General features: G+C 37.5%; 1 long non-coding RNA gene across 1 annotated transcript; it reads right to left on the bottom strand.

Moving 5' to 3' along the window:
• Positions 1 to 657: 657 nt before the first annotated feature.
• LOC138224555 (uncharacterized) lies at positions 658 to 24,999 on the bottom strand. Its single transcript, XR_011183042.1, has 3 exons — positions 24,948 to 24,999; positions 1,042 to 1,160; positions 658 to 710 (listed from the first exon to the last, which is right to left on the bottom strand). It is a non-coding gene; the product is annotated as an uncharacterized lncRNA (long non-coding RNA).
• Positions 25,000 to 26,423: the final 1,424 nt, after the last annotated feature.

Genomic DNA, 26,423 nt, shown 5'->3' with positions numbered 1-26,423 from the left:
CAGTTTCAGCACTGTTTCCCAGTGTAATGCCGAGGGGGTTTCTACTTACTTGCTTAACCCATAAAAATGTTTATCATGCTGTTAACCTCTTGTGAATAAATAGAACATGCTGTAGAAACCACATCAAAACAGAGCTTCAAAAGAATGCAATATGTGCCTTAATAATACATGCCTCTAAGTTATCTGATAGATTTTCATGCCCTAAATGTTCTTCTGAACCTGCTCAGTTGAGTACAGACCTCAAGCATAAGACCAACAAATCGTTTTGGACTGGCATTTTCAAACCGTCGTGATTCTCGATGCTGGAGTTTAAATGAAGACCCTAACCATGAGGATAAACAAAAGCTCCCCTGAGCTTTATAACCCACACTTTCACACACACACATACAACTCAATCAGATCTAGTGATTCCATAAAAGCATTCCTACCTGTTATATGGAGTGTGTGCAGGCGGGGTGGCAACAAGTGTTGCAGTTAGGAGTGATTTTCTATGTTATCATAAAAAACAGCAGGTGCTCTGCAGAAAGCTCTCTCTCTCGCCGTAGGGGCATCCGTTTCATTTCACCACAACTGAGGAGACTCAGCTGACAGCCTGCCAAAGTCGACAGCTCCACCACGCAAGAGAACTGTTTCATTGGGTTTCAATAAAAGTCCATCTTCCCCGGCGCTGATGAGCCAGTGCGCTTGCAGTCCGCGGGGCATCGGTGCGGCTGTGAAAGAGTAGGGGGGGGGGAGAGAGCGATCACCTTGAGTCGGTGCACGTCCTGGGGGCTTGACCCAGCTTCTCTCTACAGCGGATACACAGGCACACGAGAGAAGTGATGAATTCAGAAGCTTTAAGGTCACTGCTTCCTTGTGAAACAGCAGAGAGTTTACAATACCACCAGCTCCTCTTGTGTCTTATTCTATCCTTGATCAACAAGATACAGTATAAAGCCTAAACCCTGTTTTCTGTCCTTGTAAATTACTCAAGACTTACACAAGCCATTTTTCCATTTGTGTTTTACAGTGCTTCGGAGAAAAAAGAAAATTGCACTTTACCTTTCAAATACATGTAGTACATAAGCTTTGGAAGACGAGCAGGTCATACTGTACCATTTGTCATGCTGAATCAAACGGTGGTGGAAACATTTCACAACAGCCTGCAGCTGGGCATATGCCTGTTAAAATGAGAAAACATTTGAAGGCAGAGCCAGTGTGACACTTGGAGCAGTCTGCTTGTCTTGTATCAGAATTGCGTTGTTCTGATATAAGGTGCTCTTGTATCAGTGAGTGTAAGAAAGGGAGGTGTTTTTCTGAAGGTGTGATTCTGGATAGTATAAAAACAACAAAAGCACAGTAAGAGTACGGTTCAAGCCCATATTTACAGATAAAACATCCATCCGAGTTCTCAGGGATTCAAAATTAATCTGGAGGGACAAAAGGGCTCAGTAGTGTGTCCTTTTTACTTATTGCTCAGGACGGAAAACACAATGTTGGGGACCTACTGAGTACCTCAACCAGTAAAGGTATTTTCCCAAGTGCAGGCTGATCTCTATGATCACTGGTTCGAGACTGGGTCGTGTCACTAACTGACTGTGACTGAGATTCTTCCAATAGTACTACACAATTAGCCAAGTGCCACCAAGGGTAGGGAGGAATCAAGTGGGCAAGGTTTTCTCGGCTCTCGACGAAAGAGTGATCCCTCCTGCCTCCTGGGTGTTTGCCATACATGTTGTCAGTGACAGTGGAGTTCGGGCTGGCACAGTTTGTGAGGCTAGATGAAAGCTTGAAGGTGGGTGGGTGAGAGGAGTCTAAATACACTGCCTCATTCTCCCCTGTGTGCGGTCACAGGGTTCTTAGCTGCAAGTAAGTAGCTGCTAGGAAGTGAAATGGGAAAAAGGTTAATATTTTTTGTTGATAAAAGCTGCATCAAGAACCTATTTGTTTGTCCACATTTGCTCAAATAATATAATTATCTGTAATTACTGTGAAGCCATAACACAACCTTAATAATTGCCATAGGGCTACGAATAATTCAACATTGTAAATTTTCAACTTATCAAAAAAAATTGTAATATGATTCATTATCCATTCTACATTTAGCCAAATACAAAAGTAAATAGAACATATACTTTTAAAGCTTAGAACAGATGCTTGCATATACTATACTGTACTGTATATACTGTATATTTGTAGAAATAAGGAACATGTCCAGACAGTAAAATAGTACATATCTTCTACAACAGCCTTGTTCATAGAAATCAGAAAACTGGTTCCTGTGCAGTCAACTGTAAATAGAAGAAAAAAAAAACCCTCAAACCAGAAGAAAGAAAGACGTCTCTTTAATAATTCTGTACTTTTCTGGGGAGTGTGAGGCCAAAAGATTTTCACAAAACATAATTACAATTTTTTTTAATCCAGCAGGGTAAGACTTTTAGATGCAGAAATTTCGCTACAGTGCTAGAATCACTGATTTAAACTGAAGGAAATAAACAGAAGGAAATAAAGCTTAGACTACAGTACGGCATGTTTCAGAAGAAGAGGTGAACTCATTTTCAGAGAAGCCTTCTCAATGTGCCAAGGGGCTTTCACAAACACTTTTTCACTCCACTCTGTCACAGGTATTGCATTGCCGTCCATAAACATTAACTTACACCCACCAAAACCCCTGGCTCCCAGCAAAGTCATGAATTCATCTCTAGGCGCATCATCGACTAATGAGGCAGCTTTGGTCCTGCGATTTGGAAGGTTGGCTGCTTTTCAAAAAGCACTGCAGGTCTGTGGGCTGGAGAGGTTTATAATGAATACTAAACCTTTTAGGCCAGCACCCTGCTGCTCCCATTGAGGCAAAATTTTATAAACTTTCTTTCACGTGTTCCCAGCTTGAAGTGGCCATTGTTCCCTTAGTGAACAGGGTCTAGATTATTCAATACAGTAAAAACAATAGCAATGATGATAAACAACAGGGTAATCACATTAGTGCTGTTGAGTGCATTTCTTTAACTTGAGCTCCTGCACTTCAAGAACAACATTTGGACAAACAAAGGCTACAAGCCCTATAAAGCTTACAGGAGGCAGGTTAAATATGTTGTTTTCATGTCTACACGAGTAAAAATTGAGGTTTTGGAGTACAGCAAAGAATAACACAAAATACTCAAGAACTTTCTGCACAAATACAAAAAGCTCTCAATAGTGTTGCTTTATTTAGTGTCCCAACTTGCCAAACCTTTTCAGACAAAACAGACTTTCTAAACCCTAGTTACACGAAAAAAATCCAAAAAGCTTGAGTGTATAAAGAAAACACAGCCAGTGCATACCACAGGTTGAGTAGTGTAAAATAGTATTGGTTATACGGTACTATACTTTTCTGTTATTTACAGTTATTTCATATTTAGACATAGATATAACAAGATGTAAAGAAAACTAAGTTTGTTTTTTTTCTAACGCATCTTTAATATGGTGGCTTTACTCTTGAATCTAATGTCCCTGGAGCTAGGGACATTGCAAACAAACTGTACAAACTTTGGAACCACTGAAATAAAGCATGTCTTAGAAAGCAGATAGGAACTAATATTTAATTTCATTTCAAAATAACATAAATAAGCCTCACTCCAGAGGAAAACAATATTATGGAACAGGCAATCACAAACAAATTCGATGAAAGCAAACCCTGCTAATAGAAATAAGCAATATTCAGTTTGGGTGGAATCTTTCAATACGTTAACTTTTGCACATCAAGTGACGTTTACATACACTGGCCCACTGAAATTCGAGATTAATGCACCATCTTGTTTTCCAACCTGTACCATACCTATTGTGTTACAATGCACAGCTGGGATCTTTTGAGACATGAGAAAGAAAATGAATAGTTTTTTTTAAGTGTTAAGATTCCAGCTGTCCTCACTGGAGCAGAATTCCAAAATTCCCTCTGAATTTCTTTCTAACTATTGTTCACCTTGGAAGGAGACAAGCCCACTTCCCCATAGTGTTTAACCAGTGGACTGATCACAAACAACAGAGTAATCATATTACAGTGTCTCTGAGAAAAGGGACAGATATCCACAGGCTATCTCCTGCGTAAATCCTTCAGAGACCTTGGAATGTTTTTGTTTGTTTTTTTCTTTACTGAGGTGCAAAGTGATTATAAAAATGAACAGGAAACGAAGGTTGGTTTTTATTTTTGGTACTTCAAAGTTCAGAGCTATTGCATTTAAATCTACAGAACAGTAACATCTGCAAATAAAGGCTGTAGCTGATATTTCATGTCATACGTGAGAAAATAAGGGCCGTCACAATGTGGATGTAAACGATATATTGCAACTTTCTTTCTCCAGTTAGAATCACACAAAGTGGAAATTACTGTATTTAGTGAGACATGGAGCATAGTAGAAGAAATATTGAGTGTAGTTCCACAAGGAAAGCTGTCCTTTAAGTACATTTATTTTCTGTCTTTTTACTATCACTATCACGTACCATGGATTCTCATTTTCCTTATTCCTTCAGCAGCAAATGCAATTGCATTTTTATAAATAATTCAAAAGCGGTGATAAATCAACCCCTAATTAAAGACATTAGTCGGGCAAGCGTGTAGATTTACCACGCCTGAACCTTGTCCACTGGTATTAAAATGAGCTTGTTGCTTATCAAATATACATGAAGAATCTTCCTCTTTCCCCTCACAAAGCCAGTAAAATCTATAGTGTCCATTTTACAGTATCTATCAATTTTAATAGAGGACTGTCTGCCTCTCTAGCCTCTCTTTGCAAAAGGCAGAGTGCTTGACACAGGCTGGTTATAAACCAATATATTCCAAGCTCTTCTTAACATTCAGATGCATGTCTAATTAAAGTATCAGTGTCTGTAATATAAAAACCTACCATTAGCCCAACAGTGCTAAAGTGTTTTTTGAAGTTTGTTGTATCGTTTATTTTTTGTTTGTTGCTGTTGCTTTAGCTTATGCAAATTTAAATCTTTCACAATGACAAATTCAAAGATAGATACACAGATACATGTACACTGGGATATTGATTACTTCCCCTCCACAAATATTAAGGGTTTTTGTTCTGAAATGTACTTCATGCATGAGTGACTATGTAAAGCTCTGCTGTTGGGCTTTGAAGTTATTCTTGTTAATGGATCAAACAAAAATGTCTTTTTCTTACCAGAAGGAGAACATTTTAATGAGAAAAAAAACATTTTCCATTGCATTTCATTGGTTTCATGTACCTGTTCATTGTATGTTTTCTTGTTTTGTTGTATACAGTGCTATGGGTAAATAAAAAATATTTACAGCCCATAGATCTCCCTTTGGATGTTACAACATTGTGAATATTGCATGGACAAAAACAGTACCTCCAATTTACATCTCAGTATATTTAACTTTATTTAATATAGCTAATTTATTATAATATATTTTAACTAGGAGCAGGCCCTTGGGATTTTTTCCCCAAAAAATTGCAATTGTTTTAATAAAAGGAAATTATTAAGTAATCACTATTAGACAAACTAACTAAAGCAGGGACTGAGATATAGAAATATATCTGTTGTTCAAAAACAGCTGAAAGGATCTATAGTGTATTGAAAATGTTGTGTAACTGACAATGCCATTGGACAGAAAATGGATGCAGAACTGCTGTGTATCAGCCTCCAGATCATCAAATTTTATTTCAAACAAATGAGCTTTTTCCAACACAAAGGAATCAGAAATCTCTGCCTTCTATCATGTTACCCATATCACAAGCTCTCTTGTTGCAGGATGCAATACGCTGTCTATTGATTAGTGAGAGCAATCTTCCACTCTCTGCTGAATAGGATTTATTCATTTGTATGTATAACATCCTCGATAATCCGCACCCTGTAAGAAGCACTCTTAAATACCCTGAAGTGTTTCCAGCAAGGCTCCAATTTTTGGCTTCCAGAGACACGTTGTTTTTCATTGAAGCAGATTACTGTATTTCTTATTGCAGAATTCACTTAAACTATCCTTCAGCTTTCTTTGTTTCAATAATATTTATAAATTACAGTCTTGTGACTGAAATTTGTGTAGTTGACCATTGAATCCAGTTGAATTTGTTTAATCTGAATCCTGGAATAGCTAAACATTTATTATCTTATTGTCTACTGTGGGCATGAAAAACTCAACATTAAAATGAGCCAAGACACTGAGAAGTAATTCTTAATGCAAGGTTTTGTGTTCAAGCAAATGTGTTGTTTGCTCTTAAGAGATCTCTGAATGCATGGAACAACATGGCATGTACAAAAAGTAGCATTATGTCTTCATGGTTTTCAAAAACCACAAGTTTAGGACATTGCACGCTAACTGGACCACTTTCCAGTTTTTCCTGAGAAGACCACTTTTCATTCAACCTGTAAATGCACTCATTACATATTAATACGGAAATTATTCCGTCTCATTACATATAGTCAACCAATAGCCACCATTCATTCAACACTTCAGTGAGCAATATAGTGGGTTACAGTCTGTCCTCAAACACCCTCAAATGTGTCTCCGGTACACACCACAATTTTAAGAGTTACTGTACATTTGTGTATTTTATTTAAGAATAATTAAGTTTTTTTTTTCCCAGAGGCTACCCTACAGTTGATAACAAGAGTGTGTCACAACTCTTTAAGTTGCCATGGACAACCAGGGCTCATGACAGTTTTGACCTCGCCTTAAAGAAATAACTTCGCCTTCCAGAAATGCAATGCAAATCCACCGAGGGACAATGCAACAAGCCCTGGCAGACTAAGCACCGGCCAGGTTAACCATTTCTGTCCTGGTGACCACCATGTGCACTCCCCTTCTCCTTTGAAGTTTCAACAGCAGGCCTCAGCTGTATAACAGTGGGGAGCCATTAGATGACGCCCTTGTGCGCCATTTTGTATACCACCAGCAGTTGTAAAAGCCGGCTTTTTTGCAAGAGTCTTTTATTGTTTTTTTTTTAACTCTTCACACGGCATCAAAGGTTTCAAGAAAAGAAAGGAAAAATATACAACAGGACTACAGTAGGCCAAACTCTGTTGGAACAATACACCAGTGCCTAGGTTGTACTGTAAATATTTTTGCCAAGTAAAATGCTCTTCTTTTTCAAATAAAGACATAATAAATGGCACAATCATTTCTGGAGCATGATCATACTGATGGTGGCCGCAGTTATGATTTAAAACTACGTAAACCAAGAACTGAAAAAATAGTATCTGAAGAATTACCAGAGTTAAGATAAAAAACACCTTGATAAATGTCTTTAACATGTGTTTAATTACGCGTACCATGATGTGATTTGGTAATGGTGTTGTACTAAATCAATGTGACGTACTGTAGATCTCTTCTAGATACATTACCCACTAATTCACAGTAAGCCCTTCTGTGGTGTATACTAATTGTGAGCAGGAGCTTCCCAAATACCAATGTGCAAAGGGCACTGCTTTAGCCTGGTTGCATTGTTTAGCAGATTTACGTGAGAGAAAACACGAGAGAACAATGGGGTTTGAAAACAGCGGTGTGATGATTTTTCACTTCACAATTCAGCTAGTGACAGATATGCCTTTGTACTTTTCTATTCCTGCTTGAAAGTCAATGAATGGGTTCCCGCTTCTTAGCCCATCCTCTTCCTACACCAGCCACCTTTGAGTTTCTGTACAAGAAGCTGGAAGAAGGACATCCTGTGAGGAAGAGATCATAAGCCCCTCCAGGGGAACCAGCTGAAATCCAGTCCAAATATTAGACATATCGTCTAAGGATCGTTTAGCAAAATATGAGACCAAAATCATGGAAAATTAACAAATATAAAATAATAAGCATAATGAATCAGTTATTGTGCTTTTGTGATACCTTTTTTTAATTACCATTATCATATTTTATCTCACAGAATCTGGTAGCAGATGGTGTACTTTGCATACCCTTTGATTAGTGATTTTCTTGTTTCAAATTTCTCTTTGAGACCTACAAGGGTCGACGACAAGATTTCTCTTTTTTCGTAAACTCCAAGATCTGGCTGACTAATGATTTGGCATTACTAAACAAACAGTTCTGTCAGGAATGTTGTGATGCCAGCACAATGTGTACCCTGTTTCTCAGGAATATTGTACCACTGGGGAGCCTGTGTCTGGTGTCTGATTTGTCACTCAATCGGTGCATACAGTATGAGCACAAAATATACTGGGTCTCTCTCACCAGACACATTCCCTTACAACCAATGTGGAATTGTAGTGCAACATTGATTCAAATAACCACAGTACAAACATGGAATATACACAGACAGAAAAAGCAATAGCACATCTGCTGTGGTTGTAAAAGGAGTATACTCAAGAAAGCGTTGCAGTTTTCAGAATGACTGCACTCTAAACTGTGGATATTCAGGGTGAATTAAAAATCACAGTATTGTAGGAGTCTTTATGAATCACTGCACGCATATCTTCCCTCATACATCAGCCCACACAAGAAATAGTGTAAATATAATGACTGACTTCTAGAATCATGTTTAGATATCGTTATGTAAATGCTAGATCTGCTAAGCTTGTGAAAGTAAACAAGATTTTGATTCTACTAAGCAAATGAATCCCATGCAGCAGTTTTCCACAGGAATTGGAATGCTGACAAGTGTCTTCTGAACTTTCTGGAGGGATTTGGAAGAAAAACAAACAGGCAGCCAAGCAAACGCACAGTAAAAGAAAGACCACAATGCATGTTTAGAGACAGTTCTATGATTTCATACTCTGTTAAGAACAGTACTTTTTTTATTACTCCTTATTGTATTTTTTTGCCATTTTCTTTATCACGTATACAAGATTATTATTATTATTATTATTATTATTATTACCCGCATCATGAAGAAGAAGGTTCAGTGTTGTTCCATTTAAGGCTGCCGGAGAGGCTTCTGAATTTTTCTTTCTTTTAAAGAAAGCACAAGGAACAACACTACACTGTAACTGAGATAAAGTGCTATATAAATCAAGTGTTTCCCTGACAAATGTTTTTAGCCACTTCTTCGAACTCATTCAACGTCTTAAAGGGGCATACAGACAGTGCGCATATTATTCAGTTTATCTTATTTATGCTAATTTTGGAGGGAAAAAAATAAAGGAAGCAAGCACTTCTGCTGATCTCACTGACAGCTGCCAAAGCTCCTTGACTTTCTGCTGAGGACAGTTGTAAATATTACATTCTACAGGTCTGGAAGCCATTTTCCCCATCTCTCCCTATACCCTGACTTGTCAAGTCTGCCTCTGTGCGTTGTTGCGGCTTAGGGCTGGGGTGTGGTAGGGAGAAAGACTCTAATCTGCTGGTATGTGTTTGTTGTTTTTTCTTGTTGGCGGAACTTGACAGCAGAGGTGACAGAAATGCCTGTCTGAGGCTCACACGGATTTACTGGATTTAGGGGAGCTTGTGGGCCTTCTGAAAAGATTAAGGAAGAAACAGCTGGACCGTTGTCCTTCTCCAAAGTCCATCACTGAGCCAAGCAACTTGGAACCTAAAAATATTCTTCCAAACCCTCTCTTATTCTATGCCCCTTAAAAGAGTGTCTAGTCTCACATGGCGTTTAAAACCACAAAGCCACCTGATCAAATAGTGCATTATTTGTTTCAGACTCATGTTCAACAATGCTCTGAAAATCATTAAGTTGGAATAAATAGGAATCAAGGCAACTGAGAAGTCCCGTTGTGTTGTAACTGTGTCTTGATAGTCACCGCTTCCCGATTTTTCATTTTGCTGGAATTCTTTCCTAAAAAACTTCCGATCCAGATTCAGAGCCCAGATTTTTTTTTAAAGAGGATTTTGTCAAAATTTGATGGGACAAGATTTATGCAGTAAGGCAAAATGCTGAATCAGAATCAAAATACAATCTTGACAAATAGGGCATCTGCTTACTCTCTGGCAACATGGATGGATAAAAGGAACATTTGAGAGTGGGAACATCTTGAACTTCCAAGACACGTTCCTGGCTAGGTCTATGAATTAATGGGTTTTCCACACTTGCTAGCAAATATCAATCTAATACAGCGCAGAACAAAGTAGTCACAATAAGTTTGCAATTTAATGGGAGGAAGTTAATAATTAAAACAGACATCCTCTGAAAAAAGCAGACATAACCTAAAAAAATTATTGAATGGAATTTCATGAGAATAAAAGAACAGTTACAGTACTTATAAGCCGAAGTTATTTGTCCCATCTACCCATTTGGTAGCTTGTATCTAATTGATCCAAGGATCTCATTCGGCTGTTTCTTCAAAGAAGCCAAGGTATTGGCTTCAACAACAGGACTGGGTAGCTTGTACCATAATGCCACACTACTTTGTGTCAAGAAGTGCCTTCTGTTCTCAATTTTAAATGCATTTCCATTTACTTTCCTCGTTTCTTCTGGTTCGTGTGTCACTGCTGATTCAAGAGAAGTATGTTAGTTTAACTTTGTCAGTGCTTCAGTAATGTCCCTCCTAGTCTACTATGTTCAAGACTAAAAAAGGTTCTTTCAGCATGTCAGCCTGGGCCGTTAAGCCCAGGAATGTATCTGATCGCTCCTCTCTAGACTGATTCCAGAGCTGCATCTCTTATCTTTTACTTGTTATCACCGTTCGGGAAATAATCCTTCATAAATCTATCCCAAGAGTGCTTTGGATTGTGGGAATCAAAATATCCGATAATGAGATTAAAATGTTTGCCTGACTGGTAAATAAACCGTGATGCTTTCTGAAATCGGGTCTTTTAAATAAGAACTGCGGCGAATTTTAAACTGTGTTAATTTGCACAAACTTCTCCTTGTTTTCATGTAGGCAGGTGGATTCTGATAGTACCAGTGGACATATTGAATGATGTGCTTTGAAAAAAATCTTATTTATATTTATGATAGGAAATGTTTAAATTGTCAAGATGATGCTTGTGTCCACCTTGTTGTTCATTTAAATTTTATTGAAGAGAACTAAAGCTTCAATTAAATTGTGTCACTCTGATTATTTATACCTATGAGATGTAATATATACAGTAATGACACAGCCAACAGTAAAAATGACAAAATCCAGCTGGAACATACTGTTTTACCTTCATAATGTAGTACTGTGCTGCTATTTAAAAATCACCTACAGTATGTGCAACAAAAGGTAATTTCTTAATAAAAAATACAGTAAGTTATTAAAGTTATTAAAAACAGGGTTTTCATTCTTTCCATCCTGAGCACTGAGAGGTTAGAGTCAAGTGTGCAGCATTTATCAATAAAATTATTCAACAAAAATGAAATGAAAACAGATGAACATTTATCAAGATTTGTTAAACTAAATGACTTAAAAATGTACTGCTGCAGTAAATGTCACCTGTATATAATACAGCACTTCTATAATTTTATACTTTCTGAACCATGAAAGTTTGTAATGGGGACAGTGCCACCTAAGGGCCCACTGAAGTCCTGAAGTGCAGATTTTTATTAAAACAAAACCTGGTGTTTTCAAGAAACAAGAAGCTGCTGCTGCTGTGTGTTACAGGTTCTTACACATTAGTCTGCACATAGAGACTACCTTATAAAGCAATTAAACAAAACGATTTCTGGGCAATGCACTGTATAGTACTTCACATCCACCATCGGAGGGTGTTGTGTGTGAGCTGAATCCATTCTAGTGATGCAGATCCAGTCCGGATACTTAGCCTGCACCCAATGTAGAGCAGGCGTACAGATGACACTCAAAGCATTGATGACATGGAGCAGCAGGGATACACAGGTACCTGTAGTTTTTCCTCAAAAGCTCTGTGCGTGCATGCAGAGTGCAGCTATTAGCTACAAATTATATTTTTAAAATAAAAACCCTTCAAAAATAAAACCCCATCGTGACCAGCTTGAAGGATCAAAACAAGCAGCAGAATGACTCTACAAAAAATAAACAAAAAATATAATGGTAAAAAATATCATGATTTTGTTTCCTTTTTTGGGGGTAAAGGATTAGTTTTCACCTCTTACACCAAGGTTTTTGTGGGTGGCAGGTCTGTAGAAAAAATAAAACTGGAAAACTGGACTGAAACGTGAACTACAAACTTCAGGAACATCACTTCATGTTACGGTATCACCATGCCCTCTAACAGATCTGATATGGCTACTCACGCAACGATACCTATATATTTAAATTTCCGACTAACCAGAATGCATATGTTCCGCTTCAGGAATGGAGAGACCAGTCCATTCAGGTACAACACATTGATTTAAGTTTCTGCAAATCTGTAAATGTGTAAATATTGACCATTTAAGCAGCTGTACTTCACCAGAGTACACTATCTGCTGTTCTGCCCAGTTTTAAACTCAATATTCTCATTACTTCCTCATGTAGAACTTTTCACTATGTCAATCTGTATTCCACCATCACTAGTACTTCTTAGCCTCATGCTAAGCTGAATAAAACAGTCACTGAACTAATCAATATTAACCAATCAAGTATTTAGATGAATACTGCTTCAATGTGTATGAGGCTCCTGAGTGAAATTGAGCTCCTTTGCATCCTGAAAGTTACTGTACATATTTATGATATAACCCAAATCAAAATAGAAAATATAACATATTCTCTAACACTGTGTTACTCTTAACATTTTCCATTTTACATATGTACTGTAATAACACGATTTACTCAATGAAGCATGGTTGTTCATTACTGTATATTGTGAGACTTTTATTAAGTAAATTAACTAAAAAGAAAGGTTACCAAAGCAATTCTAATGTATTTACACATTTTATGTGACATTTAGACTGTAAATAGACAGCTTACGTGTAAATTGCAAAATTAACTTAATTAAAGCTGCTGTGCTTGGGTGAAAAGCATCATCGCTCATGCCACCTTGTGGAAGCTAACTAAAACAGCAGTCAATTCACACAAATAGAGAAATGTTAAAGGAAACTGGGTGCTATAATTGAAAACAAAATGCATTTGAGCAGTATGCATTACAAATGTACCTCCAATAAACTCTATAGCAGTCACTTTTGTATTTGCTTGAGATCATTTTACTATATTCTTCAGATACTGACCATTCACACGTTAATGGTGTTAACTGTTGTTGTTCAAAATGAAATTTAAAACCACTGCAGACTGGCTTGTCTCTAGAGAGACAAGCAAACTGTAGGTAAGATCTGAATGCATTTTTTTCATAACTTGCAAAATACAAAAGTAAAAGGGAAACCGACTCGCCTTCCACTATTCCACTTCTGTTGACAACATTTCCTGAACATTATACTGCACATTATGGGGAGATGTGCCTCCTGTTTAAATGTTGCTACAGTAAGTCAGAACCCTAAGTGCCTGCATTACTGCAATACCTGTGATAGTTAAATGGTAATGATGAATTTTTATTTTAATAAAGCTTTACAGTTTGGTTAGGTTAAATTACAAAATCCTCCCTTCATTGTTTTTTTTCCCAATGTTTAACAGAATAAAAGATTAAAAAAACATTCAGTCTCCAGAATTGTAATTGAAAGTGGTCAATGGAAGTTCATCTCATGTTTGAATGTCCAGAAAATGACCTGACACCTAATTGAATACCTTATCTTGCTTCCGACAGATTTATAAACGACTTAACAATACAGTATATACTCTTACCTTACATCCTACATATACAAGATATTGGCATCGGCATCGAAGTTCACTGCTCTGTGATGTGACTGCAGGGGTGGCCTTAGGGTGGTCTTATTTTCACAGAACCTACAGTTTTAGGATTGGGGCTCTTGTACTGATCAGCTGTATCAAGAGGAGCAAAGGAATAAACAACAATAAAATAAATTGTGAAAATGAAAAAAGGCTACGTTGTCTAACTTACAGAAGTTCTAACTGAGCTTAGTGCATACCTGGAGTGGAAATATTTATTGGAGGCACATATGGAGACTACAGCTAGATGTTTTCTTTCATGTTTTATGACTGCACGGGAGCATGAATGTAGTGCCCTACCTGTGCTTAACTGCAGAAAAAGTGATGTTAAGTCCCTTTTCACCGTTAATGCTTTTCAGCCTCACCATCCTCACCCTTAAGAATTTATTTGCGTGCGAATTTATTCATTTCGGAGCTGTATAGTATGACAGTTTAAAACGGTTTAAAACGGACAGTTTAAGAACAGGACAATGTGGAGGTATGCCTGTTAACAATAATACGGTGCTTTAAATGAGAAAGTCTAATTAATTTCAAATTAAAGAAATACACAAGTTGGAGTTGAAAATCATTACTATATTTTCTGTTTCAGATACAAAAACTAAAATGTCGCAGCTCCGTCAAAGTCGTTTTCTCAGCTGACCCATCAATTTTCTGCAGTGAAATGCCATATTTTCCCACAGGCATTCATACAACATACAGAACAGCACTCTTCTGCCATCTTGTGGTATTTTATAAACTGAACAAACAGGTGAAGGCAGTAACAGAAACCAGACAGCAGCTGGGTTACACACTGTGTCAACAGAGTCTCAAGATATGGCTATGAAGGACGCAACATGTCTAGGTGTGACTTTGAAAACAGTTAGCTGTTTCTTAGCACATAATACAGGACCATACGTTTTTTAACAGTGAAAAAGTATGCTAGTTATCATCTACTGGGACATTATGCATATGATATCATCTGGGCTTTTTCAGAAATTGGACCAGGTAACCTGTAGAGTAATATAATTGGCTCCACAGGTACAAGTTTCTATATGCACAACTGGTAGAAATAAAATGTGGTCCTTAATAATGCTGATGTTCCAGCAAAGGGAGTGCAGTTCATTCCCAGGGGTATCACTACTGACAAAGGTAAAAGGGGCTACCTGTGCTGCATACTGTAGATTTCCACTGCAGCATTTTCCCCATGATATAATTTGTTCATGAAGTGCTACTTTCCCTCAAGGCACAGTTTTCATATTATAAATTCAAATGTCAAACATCAGTTAACTGTTTGCATGAATGGGTATTTCGCTTATAAACTGCAGAAGGGTCAAGACTGTTTGTCTATTAGAAAAACATTTAATTATTATTTTTTTATTAATATTGACCAACAGTGTCAAAAATATTAAGAGTGACCAAAATCTACCATGCAGTATCATGATACCACCAGAGACTGGTTAAATAAAGGCAAAAAATAAACTGATCCAAACTTTTACCTGTTTATACCTTCATTTACATAGTAGATTTTTGTCTAAGCAAGACACAGTACCATGATTTCTAATTGCTGCCCTCTAGTGGACCCATGTGTATAGACACTTTTTAAAAGTACTGCATCATCTCACATTAAAAGTTTAGACCAGGATAAATAAAAAATGCATCATATTAATTACAGTAATTGCATTTAGTAAAATTACTATATAATAATTAAGAATAATTAGACTTCAGGAACATTATTTATAATTATACTAATAAAATGTGAGTGGCAGAGACATACTCTATATACGGATACTTTCTATATGGCACCAGGAGACTTAGCAAGTATGGAAATTTCACTTTATCAGTTTTTTAACATCCTGTAAGATTACTCGAAGTTAAAATACCATCCTCAATCAGTAAAGAGCTGGAAACATCAGCCATAAAAGCCAGTGATGGTAATTGACGAACTAAACAACAATTTGTTCAAATCAAGTCATTAAGAGGAGGTGAAGGAGGACTGAAATTGTGAAAGATGCAGTCACCCTGCATTGCCCAGGTGGAAATACGAGTCTAGTACAAACTCCAGCAGAGGACCCCAAGTTAATACAGCCACAATTCAGTCTTAGGCCTCCTCTCCTGTCTTCACGACTGTCCTACCCTGAGTCTGCCGGCATGTGATCTCAGATTGTTTCCCAGCCCAGGATGACGCAAAACCTCTTAGCCCTTCAGGCGCAGTGTAATTCCTTTTAGATAAGAGGACATTGAGGGGAAAAAGGGTTGAAGACCAAAGGCTCCTCCCTTAAAGCGAAGTTTGTGCCTATCATGTCATACTCTGCAGTTTGAGTGCTCTCGTATGAAAGTGCACCTTCCTCACAGCTTCCCTTTGATTCCTTGGGAGACAGTGTGATCAAGGTAGTTACTTTGCCTTTTAAACTATTTATTAAAAAGTAATTTAAAATAAATTTTAGGTATTGGACTGGGAGGTCTGTGCAATCTAACTAAATTAATAATCGAAGTGTTATTTCATGAGGGACAACAACATCCAAGGACTGAATGCTTTGTGGCTCCTGGCCACAGGACAAGAAGGCTCACCCCCCATTAAGACTGAGCGAACCCAAGGGCAGCTCCATGGTGGAGACGGGGTGGAGGAGAGATTCTCGAGACAAATGAGAAGGGAGGAGTCCGAGTTCAGTTTATGTAGGTGGGTTCATAATGCTGGTGATTAGGTGCAGTTGTGTGAGACTGACTTGTCATTGTTATCCCTCCCCAACTTAATAAGTTAATAACCATTTAATAACCCATTTAATAACCATTTTGTAACTCAATTTGTTGAATAAACTACATGAGGTACTTCACCAGGTGGTTGATACTGAAGAACGGCTTCCTATTTTCTGCTTCTCTTCAGTTTTGCACAATACTCAATTCTAAAAATTAAAAATCGGGGCTCAAACATGGGGCAGACATGGAGAGTCGTGCCACATGCATATTCATATCCAGCTTTGTGTACAGACATTTTTTAACATAAGATCTCTTTTAAATATAGCATTTATGCTTTCCGTATAAAGAAATGGAACACCATAGTCATTTACTGCAATGCCTTTACTCTTTTGGTTTAGAGTAATTATACTTGCATACTCTAAGGAATAGAGTTATGTGTAGAATTTCTAAAGATGTTAGGGTTACCATGTACAGTACAGCCGCAGCATGATAAAAATAATTTGGAAGAGTTCAAAGAACAGCTATATGTTTCTAAAAATTGTATACAAGACTAAGGGGGCTAAATATGTTAAGTGGTCATCAAATATGTTTGATCACATTGTGTTCTTAAACCTGCAATTGTTGTTGACAAAGTAAACTCGTCAATCCTTCTTACTCGGTAGGAAAACCAGGATATAACAGACGGTTACTAAGGTAGAGCATTTAGGATCGAGAACAGGAGTTGTTTTTTACACAGATGGCATGGAACAAGCTGCCAGGATCCGTCAAGGCAAATTCCCTGGAAACGTGTGAGAAACTGCTGTATCCCTTCCTCAGCACAATAAGTTATTCGCAACCAGCTGAGTGTGAAGTTTTTGCTGGTTTGCGGAGGAATCCAATTGGGTAGAGCCATATGGTTTTCTGTCTCTGCGGTCAATTTAATGTTTGGATGGTTGGGGAGGCAGAAAACACCTAAGACCTATTGGGTCTAAGATCATCTTTTTACAAGTAACCAGAGGAAGCAGCCTGAATCTCAGTGATTTTAATATGAACAAATTGATCAAAAGATCAAAAGGTCCAGCCTTTTGTTTAATGATAGCAGGGAACTGATTGCAGCAACACAGGTATATGCTTGGAACTACCTGCTCAAAACTCTGGGACTTTAAATACGTGCATCGAGCTGCCTGAAATGTCTCCTATAGAGGTTGGAGTGTCTCATCTGTTCCTTTTTAAATGTGTAGGCTCGTGGCCATTTTAAATTGGGAAACTGAACTTTTGTAAGCCCAGGGTTTGTTCCCTAATCTTGCATTAATTTACTGGTTTACAGACAATGTAATTTCTAATATAAGCTATATCTATATAACATGAGCACTCAGGCAAGGAGCACTGCATTATTCATGAAATAATCACTTTTGCATTATCTATTAGACTGTTAGATTAATGTAATGGTTTGTGTGGCCAAAATCTTTCCATCCAGAGCATTACTTGATAGGCATTACTACACCCCAACTTAGAGCTGCCAATTAGCATTTCCTCTGTGTCTTACAACTGCAGGAGAGATCCTGGTGCTCAGGTTAATGAAAGGAATGCTAACCCATGGGGTGTGGAAGAAAATGCTAGCTCCCCACTGAAGCCACTCCACTCTGGTACCAATCTCATAGGTGTAAGCATCAAATCCTAATTATTTCTTTATTTCAAATTAATCCTAATTTATTTCATTGCATGCTCGTTAGGAAGAGCACATCACAAACTGTTTTCTCATGTCAAGAATCAGGACTCTTGTACATTACCAGCAAGCCAAAATCTCGGGCTGTTCTTATTGTTCCACAACGTAGTAGTGGACATATTTTGAATCCCCTACATTATCACAAAGCCCCTATTCCTAGCAAGCCTATCCCAGAAGCATAAGCACTATGCTCTGAATGGCATTTCAGTGCATCACAGAGTGTGTACACACACAGGGGCAATAATGACACAGCAGTTAACCAACCCAGCCTGTCTCATCTAGGTGAGAGGAAAGCAGAAGATCCAGAGAAAGCAAAAGTGAGCCCAGCAAGAACTTGACAAACTCTATGCAGAAGGCATGCTTCTGTATCTGGCCCATTTAAAGATCACCTACACAGATTCATATAAATTGCAGGAACAATTAAAATCTGTTAAATACTGTACATTAATAACTCTTTAAAAGCAGATTTGTTTCTGCCAGATACCAAGACTTCAAGCAGCAAATAACTGTAAAAGTGGTGATACAATACAAATTCTTTACAACATTTAAGTCCCCCAAAAGTGACCCAATAATTCTTTCAATTGGCAATGAATAAAAAGCTTTTGAGACTGTATGAAAACATATTCATTTACTGTGAAATAAACTAATAGGTAATAATAATACATAAATCCCTCAAAATGGTGTCAAGTTGTTATTTAAACCTTACATTCAATGAGCTATCATTAGCTTCATACTGCAAAAAGTATCAAGAATAAAAAAATGGGAGTTTGGGGGAAATAATGTACAGTTTTTTATAAGGTTTCCTTGTGCTTTTCACAGAGTGGGCTCTGAAAACTAGATGTATTTACAGCAACTACTTTCTTGATTGTCACAGATTTTGATGACTTCATCCTTTTGGATAACTGCTTTACAAAGGTAACAGTAGGGGTAAAAGCTTTGCATTTAAAATATACACTTAACTGTGAAACTGTGAGCATAATAGCAGTCTGGTACCCTGAGTGTTTTGTTTCATTTTTTTGTTAGCTAGTTTTTAAGGACCCTTTCAAGCACCCAAATTAACCAACTTTAACTTTTCTTTATATTAAAGTTTAAAATGAATTATACCTCAGTTTTGGGGAAACTGATCTTAATTTGAATAATAACGTGTTCAAATAAGTCTTACATTTTATCCAATTGATCAAGATGTATTTGTTGTAACCTAATTTCTTCATACATTTATTTACATTTACTTATCTGATTCCTACTGTACTTATGAGGAATTCAACCAGTGTTACATTAACATTTAACACTTGTTTAAGTAAAAATACATCTCTAAAAATTTAATAATGGAATAACAGCCTAATGCATGTAGCAGACAGTAAATACAGTGCAAATCAATAGGTACTCAGTACAGAGTCAGGGGGGTGAAATGTAGCATTTTACAAGCACACTTTGAGAGGGTGAGAACAGCAGTATTCTTTAGCATTCTGTATCCCTCTCAAGCTGTAATTGTAATTGATTGTTTTTATTTCCAATTATTGTCAGGATAGAAAAAAGGATACTGGTGAAATTACTCAAAAACACAAGTCGAATTTAAAACAAAATAATCTTTAAAAAGGGAGAAATGATCCATCAGGGAAAAGAAGGGAGGACCAGGACCAGGAACTGAAGATTACTGACCATAGTATAACTGGTTTCTCTCTTGATCTCGCTCATCTGCTGTTTGCTTGGATCTATTTCATTGTATACCTTCTGTTGCACCACAGAGCTCATAGTGCCTACACATTTCTCAGATGCTTTTATGTCTATGCAATGTGTAGGTAGTGTCATGGGACAGCTTATCATCTGGCTCTTCTATTTCCATTGTGGATATCCAAAATGCAACATGCCAGAGGAGGTGGAGAGAATCAGTTGTAACAGCTGTGAAGGCCAGGTAATCATTCGAGGAGTGGATGTTTGCAAATTGCCAGTAATGCACATGGAAGGTTTTTTATTTAAATCAGAGTTTTGGCACGAGGCTACTGAAATCCCTCAAATGTTTTTGTTCAGCCAGCACCAGATCACTTACATCTTACAAAATGAGCTCTAGTTTATGTCGATTCTAGGTAAGGTCAAGTTCCTCAAATGCACTGGTACTATCCAGTTATTCTATACAACATCCATACTCATGTGGAACACTGGGACAAAAAATAACAACACAGAGCACACCACAATAAAATTAAGATGACAAAACTACACATGAAAGCAAAGCAAACACAAGATAATCATATACAGTATGTGGTACTGTATGGTGTTTCAGTGCCACTGAACTCAATGTAAACACACAATAAACAAGCTTTCTACTAACTGCTATGAAAAGAATTTCAACTCATAGCCCCTGAAATCCATTATACCTTGCAAAACACAACATTTTACTCATGGCTGACGACATTATCCTTGTGATGTTTGTCTCAAGACTATAGGAACAAACTGCTGAAGAAAATCAATGCCTTAAACTTGTTGATATGGGGGAAAAAGAGATACAACCGTGGCAAAAAGCAATGTAGGAAAATGTCCTCAGGCACTACACATTCACCATTTTCAAACAACACAGTATTCATGAATTAACGAATGTTACCCTTGAATAATAAGGCTGCATAATGTACCCCTCTTTGTCTCTCTATCTCAGTATTTTTTTATTTTTAAGAAGGAAAGTGCCTTATTATAAGAATCTAAGCTGTACACTGTCTTGCTAGAACTAAGAGTTGTGTAAAAACTGGATTTCCTAATGAAAGCTTAACGTTAGAAATATTACACTCAAACTGCAGCACTGGTTGTTTTCAGCACCCTGGACAGCTCCTCCTCTCCAACCGGAACAAGGAGATGGTGTAAGTGTTCTTAGCTCATTTTCCTGTCATAAAGCAATGATGATAAATGCATGTCCACTTTAGGTAGAAAAAAAGCAGCCTGTGGAATTGGATTCTTGGGTAAGGTCTTGTGCAGTATGTGAGGCTGTTGCTGTGAGGATTCCCTGTATAGTTTTCAGCATACTTCACAACCTAATGTGCAAAAAAGACCAAATGCCTTTTTGAACTATAACTTTTCCTATGTTATTATGTTCTTTAAAAATGAGAAAGTTTTCTCTAAAACCTTGTAGTCCGCAGTGCAGCTTATTGAGAAGGCACTATAAAAAATAAAGTTTATTATTATTACTACTACTGTTACGATCATGAGCCACTTGTTTTTTCTTGTATGATGTGTTTCATGGATCATTTTCACCTACCTTTTCACCTACTGTAAATCTGCATGAAAGAACCTTGCTACGATATGTACATACAGTATGTGACATATAATTAGGAAGGTAAATCTCGATTTCCATGTATGCTCTACTGTATATATAAATGTCATAAAGTATAAGTAATATTTCTCAAGGCCTTGATACACAGAATTAGACTGTGCTTTAATTAGAATGAAAAATTCCTAAAAATGTCTGTTTTTCCAGACACTTTAGTTGAAACCTTTAAATATTTTTACAGAGGTAAAGGTTTAAATAAGTGCTAAACACATCTTCCTTTATACGGTGCCTTGAAAATGTATTCAGATCCTTACCACGTTTTCACATTTTGCTGCTTTAAAGTTTGCTGACGTCCACAAATTCAAAGCAAAAAATAAAAAGACAGAAGTACAGTAATATAAAAAAGGGAAAAGTCAACAGTTACATCAGCATTCAAACCCTTTGCTGTGGCAAATCTAAATTACCTTAATGAGCCACCAAAAAAGCTACAGGTATGTGGCCCCTGTTTGTGTTTGTGTGCAATAACAGTGGTTCACACTGTGTCTGTAAGGTTTCACAGTCAGGTAGTCTTCTCCTCTATACTCCATTTTCTGTTTACTAAATGTATTGCACTTGTTTCAATCATTTATTCTCATCCTCTTGTCTTTTCCAGGTTTTCTATATTCAACAGAATGGACTGTATCCAGACTGGTCACTACAGCACATTAACATTTACTGAGGAAGAGGTTAATACAGACACTCACTGGCCACGGCTGGATGTCCATACTGCACTAGAACAGATGGGTTAATGCAGATACAATGACTGGACACTGCATAACATCATTCAACAGACTGGACTGCATCCAAACTGTACACTACAGCATATACTGTAAATGAAAAAATAAATATTAATTTTAATACAGTATACACTGATTGGGTGCAGCAGTAGATGAACATGACACTCAATGACAGGGGTGAGAGAGACAAACTGACTACATTACATTAACACAGCACTGAGAGAAGATTTAATGACAGATTGGTTACTGCCAGGTTAATGTCAGGTAGTGTTAGCATAAACCGTCAGGATGTACAGTATTGGTTTACTGTAGTGAAGGGTTCACAAAGTAAAATTCTGAAATCTTGCCAGCAAGGTGAAGTTTTAAGATGTATAGCACAATGCAGTGTTTGCAACAAGGGAAGGAGGCATTGATCTGTTTCATTTAACACTATGACTCTAGGTTACACAGACTGAAATACATTATATCCATACAGTATATTCAGGATGTTAGTTTCCACTGTTAGCCAATACTTCATATTTAGTTTGTTTCAATGTATTAGTTCCGCAATAGTTCGTTAAACATCTATTATGAGGGGGAAAATGAAAAAAATAGATAATAGGCCGACAGCATATGAGTGTTTTTGTTAGAGAACAATAATAACTCCCCATAGGTCTAAAGCTAATGTGTCTAATTGCTTTCTGTTAAAACTGCCTGGTATATTTCAAATCAAGGATAACAGAAACTACTGATGGCTGCTTAAAGGCAAACAATACTCTTCCTCCTACAGTACATTACAACTCCATCCATCCATTATCTAACTGCTTTAACCAATAGAGGGTTCTGGGGAGATGGAGCCTAACACAGCAAGCAGCAGATGCAAGGCCAGATACACCCTGTTTGAGATGCCAGTCCACTGCAGGACACACTCACACACAAGTTTCCCAGGAGCTGATTAACCTACCAGTATGTCTTTAGACTGAGAGGAAACTGGAGCACCCGGAGGAAACCCAAGCAAACACAGGGAGAACATACTGTACAAACTCCACACAGACTGCACTCCCAGGCCCAGAATTGAACCCAGGACCGCAGAGCTATGGGGCAGCAATGCTAACCACTGTTACACCGATATACCCTTAACGTATTTCATATTCTACCATAATTATTACTTCTGTCTGCTCATCTATGTACAATTCCCATTTAAATAAATTGCATTTAAAACAAGGAAGAAAATCTGACCTATATTTTTATATTTGTGTTACAGGCTCCTGATTACTGGAAAAGCTCAGAGATGGGCACACTGGCACAGCATACTCCAGCAGGACCCAGCCAGGCCGCACCTCAAGTGACAGGAGTAGTCATTTTGCATGTCTGCTTCCTAGAACATTGGATATCTCTTTAAACAAAAACACAGAACAATAATTTGGAATGTAAAGGTGAAGGCAATATGTTAGAATACAGTAATTGCAGGCAGCAGGAGGGAATTCAAAAGAAACTCCCTGGCACCGCTGGGTAATGACCAGGGTGGGTGGATTATTTTAGTTGATTATCCTGAACTATGAGGCACTATGATTTTTTTAGAGTACTGTACATTACAGCATTCAGACCTACTGTATGGCTAGCACCAGATGTATTTTACTCTCGGTTTTGAGTGCATTTCCTGATGTAAAAAACGCTTTAGCTGACAAAAAATGAAATATTAAAGGATATACAGTATAATATAAAGCACACAATGCAGGCTAGCCAAGGAAACATATTACTCTTTGCATTGATAAATGTTTTTTTAAGGACCAAGATCTTGGAAATTAATGTTCCCAGCACTGTTTTGACAAATACATTTTCTTCTGATTAATTAGATTAATAGATTATGAACAGAAAATAGAAAGAAAAATACAGTGTCCCTCTTATTAAGAGAACACCTTTGTGGCAGTGGTGTGTTGGAGGAAGGAACGAGGTGGGCTCAACGGCTGAGAAGCAAGGTCTTTTTGAGCAATGGATCATGTTTTTGTGCAGACCAGCCCGCTGGATATCGGCAAGTGTGGCACAGGCGTGCAGAAAGAACTATTTGTTGTTTACAAGAGATCAATCCATGTGAAGCAGAAGCATGATGCTCCGTCTGGGCAGGAATGTCTTGTCGCTACAACACTGCCCGGTGCTGCATTGATCTAGTACTGGACCTCACTACCCTCCCTATGGGTTCATCCTGACCTGACAACATTGCAGCCCATAAACACAATGTCAGGACACCTGAAAAGACATTTTTCTGAAAATGACTTAATTTGTTGCAGTTATGAGTTTCTTTTGATGCTTACTATACATACTTACAATTGTATAAACATTGAATTGAAAAATAATCGTATAAACTATGTACCTTTCTGAAAGTTGTTGTTAGGGATTCTATGTGCCTTTACCCTCACATTTAATAGACCTGTAGTTAAACAAACACAGTAACGACTTTTGTTATCACCTGAGGTGAAACGTTCGATATTCTAAATCAAATTATGCATTATATGTTAAGTACAAAGTATTATATTTGAAATCAACTTATATAAACGTTTATACAAAAGAAAACCATGCAATAATAAAATGTTTAAAAGATAATAGATATTTCGGACGGTATTTAAATGTATATTTACAGCTAATTAAAGCTTGGCTATCACTTTAGGAATAATATTCCATTCACAGACAATATACAGGAGTTTTTTGTTTTGCTTTAAACCAATACAGAAACAACATTAACGTGTTATCGTTTTGTCATTTTACAAAATAAAAAAGTAATCTCATGGTTTAATTGAAATAACGTGCGTTTGTGCGTCCCACAGATAATACATGATTTGTTAATAACCAAGCTGCGAGCAGTTTTTCGTTGCCATGGAAAAATGGAATAAATGCAATAATTCACCATTTTAACCTTTAAAATCGAATCACGTGAACACATTTCCTGTTAACATATTGCACTCAAAGCACTTACTGTAAGTTCCACGTCTCCGCTGTGCTCTCCACCGTCTTCAAGTGTCTTTTCAGACAAGCGGAAAGTCACCGCCTACTGGTAAAACGTATTAATGCATCTCCATTGATAATACAATGCATTAGGGGTATACTAGAATAGGATAAGATTCATAAGACTCATATTGCATGGTTCGTTCGGTACACTGATTTGATAACTCTTAACTTCAGGTTATATTTAGAAAATTATTTGTCGTGCTGTGTGTAATACCTTTAAAAAAATCTAAGGGCAACTGCGTGGAGTATTGATTAGAACTCTAGGTTCAAATTTCTATTTCTCTCTGACTGCTTAAGTAAATGCACTGCTGTATAAATAGGTATTTACTGCCTACATTGTTGCTGTAAATAAGAATCATTGCTGTAATTAAGAGCCTTTGTGCTTAATCCACTTATCTGGTTAAACAAAGGATAAAATCAAATAATCTTGTACCGATTCAATTAGAATACCTATAGATAAACCATTTTCACAGATCTAAACATTTTAACATTAAGGATTTTCTATGCAAAACAAATTTGTATTTATTAATCTAATGCATTGCAATGATGGACCACAATCTCACAGTAACTGCGCATCTTAATAAACACAATGGCAGCAACATTTTCCTTGGCTGTTTCCCTCCCAGTAATGGGGAAAACTCAAATTTGTTGTCTTGGAAAGGTGACACGTTCCGGCAGCAGCTCTGGGGCCCTGGGTTCAATTCCCGGGGTGCTACTGTATCTGGGTGGAGTTTGTATGCTCTCCATGTGTTCACATGGGTTTCCTCCCACAGTCCAGACATACTGATAGGTTGCAAAGGAACAAGCAATAGGTTTATTCCGTGCTGAAAAGATCTGCTGAATGTGCTGCCACCCATCCACTCCCTAATCACTACATCCAATTCAGGGTCGTGGAGGAGCAGCAATCCCAGCAGGCAACGGGGCACAAGACAGGATAGAATCTGAATGGGAATCCAGTCCATTACAGAGCACACACAGACGGACACGCATGCTCTCACACTAGCACAAGAGCCACTTTTCTTGGAAGCCACCTAACCTACCAGTAAAACAAATGTGTATTTATCAAACTAATGCATTTCAACCGTTGGCCACAATCTCACAGTGACTGATAAGAGTATATGGACTGACTGATCAGAATAAAGATCCAAGGTAAAGGGATTATATAGTTTTATTGGCCTTAATCAGGCCAAGAATGACATCACTTTCTAGAAATCCACAGTATTACCCGCCCTTCTGTACGACTGAATAACTTTCATTCAGCTTTGAAACTTTGAGAAAATGTTTTGACTGGAGTGTCTGATCAAAGATAACTTTTCTTCCCTGCAGAGTCTCTCTCCTTTTGCTTGCTAGATTAGGCTCTTCAGGGGAATTCCAAGCCCTAACAATCAGTTGCAAACTAAATTAGCATTTATATTGAGAATGAATACTTTTTTTTAATTCCTAC

The sequence above is a fragment of the Lepisosteus oculatus genome, chromosome 23 (assembly GCF_040954835.1).
Source record: "Lepisosteus oculatus isolate fLepOcu1 chromosome 23, fLepOcu1.hap2, whole genome shotgun sequence".
Lineage (NCBI taxonomy): Eukaryota > Metazoa > Chordata > Actinopteri > Semionotiformes > Lepisosteidae > Lepisosteus > Lepisosteus oculatus.
Note: the sequence above shows the minus strand (reverse complement) of the source record. Positions and strands in the feature narration are given on the sequence as shown.